This window comes from Ovis canadensis, chromosome 1 (genome assembly GCF_042477335.2).
Source record: "Ovis canadensis isolate MfBH-ARS-UI-01 breed Bighorn chromosome 1, ARS-UI_OviCan_v2, whole genome shotgun sequence".
NCBI lineage: Eukaryota > Metazoa > Chordata > Mammalia > Artiodactyla > Bovidae > Ovis > Ovis canadensis.
Window position 1 is genome coordinate 208,395,047 of NC_091245.1, and position 5,512 is coordinate 208,400,558.

Consider the following 5,512-nt stretch of genomic DNA (forward strand, 5'->3'; position numbering starts at 1 on the left):
GCTCTCCCTCCCTAGGATATTGGCTAAAATAAGATTACACTTGTCAACTTTTCTCCAAGACACAGGCTCTCCCAAATTACAAATTTACCTTCTCATCCTTAAGTTTTACACTTCACTTTTCTCTTACCTTCTCCCTACCTCCCTCCGAATAATAACCAGTTCCCAAAGTGATTGCTATGTCTAAATTATATTGAAAGGGACCATTGTGGCCCAAGGGGTCTTATCTCTCCCATTATGTTGTCAACTTTTTGAGAACACATTTTTTCTCGATTCTGCATCCCAAACAGGGTCTACCTAGCATAATATTTACATAAACAGACAGTCTGGATAAGTGGATTAATAGATGGATGGAGTCATGGACAACAAGATCTCATCTGTGTGCCTGGCACCATGCTTGTCCTTTAAACTATGTTTTCTCACATAAATGTTTCTCATAATGAGGAGATAGTCCCATTTAATTGATGAAGACACTGAGGCCCAGAAGTTCAGGTAAGGTTTTACTCATGATTTCATGGCTAACAAGTAGCTGAGCCCAAATTAGAACCCCAATTTTTCTGACTATTCTTGGGCAAGACTGGCTGCATAAATGTGGGACTGCTATGGTATGAATGTGTCTCCCCCAAATTCATGTGTTGAAACCCTAATGCCCTAAGTATCAGGACAGCATCAGGGGTTGGAAACTCTGGTAGGTGTTTAGGGCATGAGAGCAGAGCTACTCTTGTGAGTGAGAAAGACATTGGGAGACCCCCTCACCCTTTCCCCCGACATGAGAATACAACACCAAGTCTGCAGCCCCCAAAGAGGGCCCACCTCTGACCATGTTGGCTTCCTGATCTCTGACTTCCAACCTCCAGGACTGTGAGAAATAAGTTTCTGTTGTTTCTAAGCTACCCAGTCAATTGCATTTTGTTATAGAAGCCTCAACAGACTAAGATGGGGGCCCTGTGAAAAATTAAAATGTATAAACATTCAAAAATTATTAATAATTTCAAGACAGTGACAGAAGAGCCTTAAACTTCAGCTGGAGCCCTTTTAGGCATGGAATTTGTGGGGCTTCATAGCCAGACACCCATGAAACCAGCCCAGTTTCTGGGGGCCCTCACCCCCAGGCTGCCATCCAGCCCCCCTGTCTGAGGCAGAAGTACACCAGCTGCACCCCAGCTACACACAGGAAACTTGAACCTGGTTCAGACACTTGTGGTTAAAAGTTAGATATACATCCTAAAATAGATTGGGGATGGCCATGGGCAAGGATCACCTCAAAATATGTTTCTAGCATATTCTGCATGTCTGTCACCACCAACGCCATCAATTACCCTGATCAGGGATGGCAATGGGAACTAGGAAAAGATTACACTTTGCTCTGCAATTTCTTACTGCCCAACCAAATAAAGTCCCTAAGAATAGGTATCCTGCCCTTGCTACTTTGCTGAAACAGATTTAATACGTCAGCAGGTAAGGAAGAGCCAGATGGGAGATGAGAACCATGAAAAGTAAAGGGTAACAGTCCAGTACTTGAGCTCCTGAGAGCTGGAACTGACTGTGATATCCAGAAAGGATCCTTTCTTTGAAATTCCATGAACCAGTATCAGGGCCAGTGTGAGCTAAGTCTAAGGAGCCCTAGTGTGAAACTCAACTTCATACAGCCACAAGCTAAATGACTGCCCTTCCCACCCCTAAGGCCATCTCCCCATGGCTACTATTCTTTTCAAAGGAAAGATAATGACACACTGATGGCTATTTAAAGAAATCCTTAAGACACCCATTTCAGAGGTGGTGGAAATGGCAACCCACTCCAGTGTTCTTGCCTGGAGAATCCCAGGGACGGGGAAGCCTGGTGGGCTGCCATCTATGGGGTCACACAGAGTTGGACACGACTGAAGTGACTTAGCAGCAGCAGCAGCCATTGATAAAATACCATAAAGCAGGGACAAGAAAGTCTTTGAAAACTTGTGGAACAGCACAAGGTGGTAATGGCAACTCTGCTTGGGACCCAGGAGAGTGCTAAAGACCAACAAATAATAAACGAAACATTGAGGTCATTCAGGGTGAGATGAGCATCAAATTAGGGGCAAACGTTTACTCCTTGACTGTTGATGGCCACATTTTTGTGTCCTTGAAGGCAGGGTTCACCTCTGCCCTGTTCTTTGAGGAGTCCCCAGGATCTAATGCAGTCATTCAATAAATGTGGGAGGATAGAAGTAAAGAAAAATGTTCCAAAAGGAAAGATGAGACAAGTTTAAAAGGTCCAACTTCCTTTGTCCTTCCTTTGTCACTCTATTTCCAAAATAGTTTATGGCATTTGTGTAAATTCTTTGTTAAGATGTACTTGAGCGTTTTAAAACACATAAAGTGGTTAATTTCATCTCTTAGGTACCCTTGCTGTCACCTGAAGTCCAGAACTGAAGTGTCAGCATTTACCTTTCCCTTCATCATCTGCTTTCCCTTCTCCTGTTCCCCTGAGTCCTGGCAGCCCTACTGGAACACAGCCCTACTAGATGTCAGCCAGGAGGCTCTGTTATTTGCTGTAAGGCATTTTTTTTAAAACATGTTTTTCATTTTGGAGTAATTTTAGATTTCCAGAAAAGTAACAGAAATAGTATAGAGTTCTCATATATTCCTTACTATGTTTCCCATAAGGTTAACTTGCATAACTATGGTAACTGTATTAACACTAATATGTTAACATTAGTACATTACTATTAGCTAAAATCCAGAATTTATTCAGATTTCACAAGCTTTTCCATTAATGTTCTATTTTAAAAAGATTAATAAAATTTGTTTTTTTGATTGAATTTTAGAATTATAGAAAATTTGAGCGGGTAGTATCAGTCCTACACACCCATTCTATTCCAGCCTCTCCACACCTGCCCACAGTTTCTCTTGTTATTAACACCTTGTATTAGTGTAGTACATCTGTTAAAGTAAAGGGCTAATATCGATACGCTATTACCAATTAAAGTTTGCATGAAGGCTCACTCTTTGTGTTGTATGGGTCTATGGGTTTTGACAGATGATGAATGACATTTATCTACCAATATGGTATCATGCAGAATAATTTCACTGCTCTAAAGACACCCTGTGTCTCACTATTCATCCTTCCCCTCTCTCTCCTGAAACTCCTGACAGCCACTGATCTTTTTACTGTCTCTTTAGTTTTGGCTTTTCTGAAATCTCCTATAGTTGGAATTGGGCTTCCCAGGTGGCGCTAGTGGTAAAGAACCTGCCTGCCAGTGCAGGTGGATGTAACAGAAACCGGTGACATCGATCCCTGGGTCAGGACGATCCCCTGGAGAAGGAAACGGCAACCCACTTCAGTATTCTTGCCTGGAGAATCCCGTACACTGACAGCTTGGAGGGCTTTTAAAAAAAGTCCATGAGCGCAAGAGTCGGACATGACCTGGCAACGAAACCAGCATAGTAGGAATCATGCAATACATGCAGCCTTTCTAGATTGGTTTGCTTCTTTGAGCAATGTGCGCTTAAGACTATTCCGTGTCTTTTCATGGCTTGATTAACGTCCTTTTTCTGTTTCAGGATCCATCCAATACAGAGTACTTAGTATTTAGTATGGAAGCATTTTTTAACACTCCTTTTTGTATGGTCAGAATTCTTTTCAAAGCAAGAGATTCAGTTTAGTGTCCTTTGGTAATTTTTTTATACTTAGCGTTATATTTCTTTCTCTAGCAAATACTGGGTTTTGGCCATGTCACGCAGAATGTGGGACCTTAGTTCCCCCACCAGGGAGCAAACCCACACACCTTGCATCTCTGCATTGGGAACTAGAGTTTTAACCACTGGACCACTAGGGAAGGGAAGTCCCTTTAACAAATATTAATTGTGCTCTTATCATGTGCCAGGAATTGTCTTAAGCAAAGCCTATTACAGATATGAGCAAGCATGCAAGATCCTTGCTCCTATGCAGTTTAAAAACCATTCCTAAAATTACTATTCATGGCTGCATAGTATTCAATTTTATCAATTTATTTTGGAACAAATCATCTACAAATTTTTCTTATTTTAAATAATACTGTGATGAATACAAATCTTTGACTATCATTCATTCTGTGCTAGGAGAGAGTATTTAAGATATGTATGACAGGCACATTTGAGGTGTTTAATACCTGGTGCTGTATTCCTGATCAGAAAGGATGCAGTTATTGAGACTCCCTTCAGCCACGAAAGTTCCCATCTTATGTTTACTGTGTCTGCTATCTCCCGAAAGTTCCCATCTTATGTTTACTGTGTCTGCTCTCTCCCCTCTGACATTCCCCCAAATCTTGGTGGTTGCCCTCAGTTTGTTTGCTCCCTTCCAGTGCAAGCAATCTAAGCAGTCAGCCTCCAGTCCCAAGTTGTTTTCTTGGCTCTAGACTGATTCATACAATCCACCTCCCACCCAAACTCCTTTTTTCTGTGTGTATACTGATCATGCATATCTCACTTGTCTGTATTCCATGCCATCTGGGACCCATGCTTAGATTCTGTATGGCTAAGTTCCTCACTGTAAAACTGGCACACTCTAATGATGAAAGTTAACCATTACATAGGGTTTACAACCATTAGTTGCTCGCAGGTGACCATGCTATATTTCCACGACCCCAGAATGTGATGCTGGGTGTGTGTGTGTGTTAGTAGCTCAGTTGTGTCCAACTCTTTGCAGCCCATGGACGATAGCCCACCAGGCTCCTCTGTCCATGGAATTCTCTAGGCAAGAATACTGGAGTGGGTTGCCATTTCCTTCTCCAGGGATCTTCCCGAACCAGGGATCGAACCTGGGTCTCCTGCCTTGGAGGCAGATGCTTTACCATCTGAGCTACTAGGGAAGCCCCAGTGTAATGCTAGACTATGAAAAGTATGTAAACTGAGGGCAATTTTCTGTCATTCATCTCAAAACCCACTCTCTTTTTAACTCCTTAATGTGTCACTATGTTCTTATTAAAAGTATATATTTAAGAGACAACCTCTTATTCTGAAAAGCTCATTGTCTTTATCTCACTGAATGCAGTAATATGCACTAAAAAATAATATGGTCTTTGGAAGCAGACATACCTAGGTTTAAAAACTCAGTGCAACTGGGACTTCTCTAGTGGTCCAGGGGTTAAGACTCCGTGCTTCCAATGCAGGTGCCTGGGTTTGATTCCTGGTCAGGGAATTAGATCCCACATGCCCTAACTAAAGATGCTACATGCCACAGCTAAGACCTTGTGTAGCCAAACTAATTAGTTAATTTTTAAAAAATGTTTTTAAATCAGTGCAACCATTTGCTGATTAAATGGCAAACAAGTTACATAACCTTTTCATGTCCAAATTCCTCCCCTCTAAAATCAGGACATTATGAAGAACTAGGGCTTCTCTGATGGCTCAAATGGTAAGGGAGGGAGACCTGGGTTTGATCCCTGGGTAGGGAAGATCCCCTGGAGAAGAAAATGGCAACCCACTCCAGTATTCTTGCCTGGAGAATTCCATGGACAGAGAAGCATGGTGGGCTACAGTCCATGGGGTTGCAAAGAGT

At 42.1% G+C, this 5,512-nt stretch overlaps 1 non-coding gene across 1 annotated transcript; it reads right to left on the reverse strand.

The window, feature by feature from the left end:
• Positions 1–4,751: 4,751 nt before the first annotated feature.
• TRNAW-CCA (transfer RNA tryptophan (anticodon CCA)) lies at positions 4,752–4,823 on the reverse strand. Its single transcript has one exon. It is a non-coding gene; the product is annotated as a tRNA-Trp (tRNA).
• Positions 4,824–5,512: the final 689 nt, after the last annotated feature.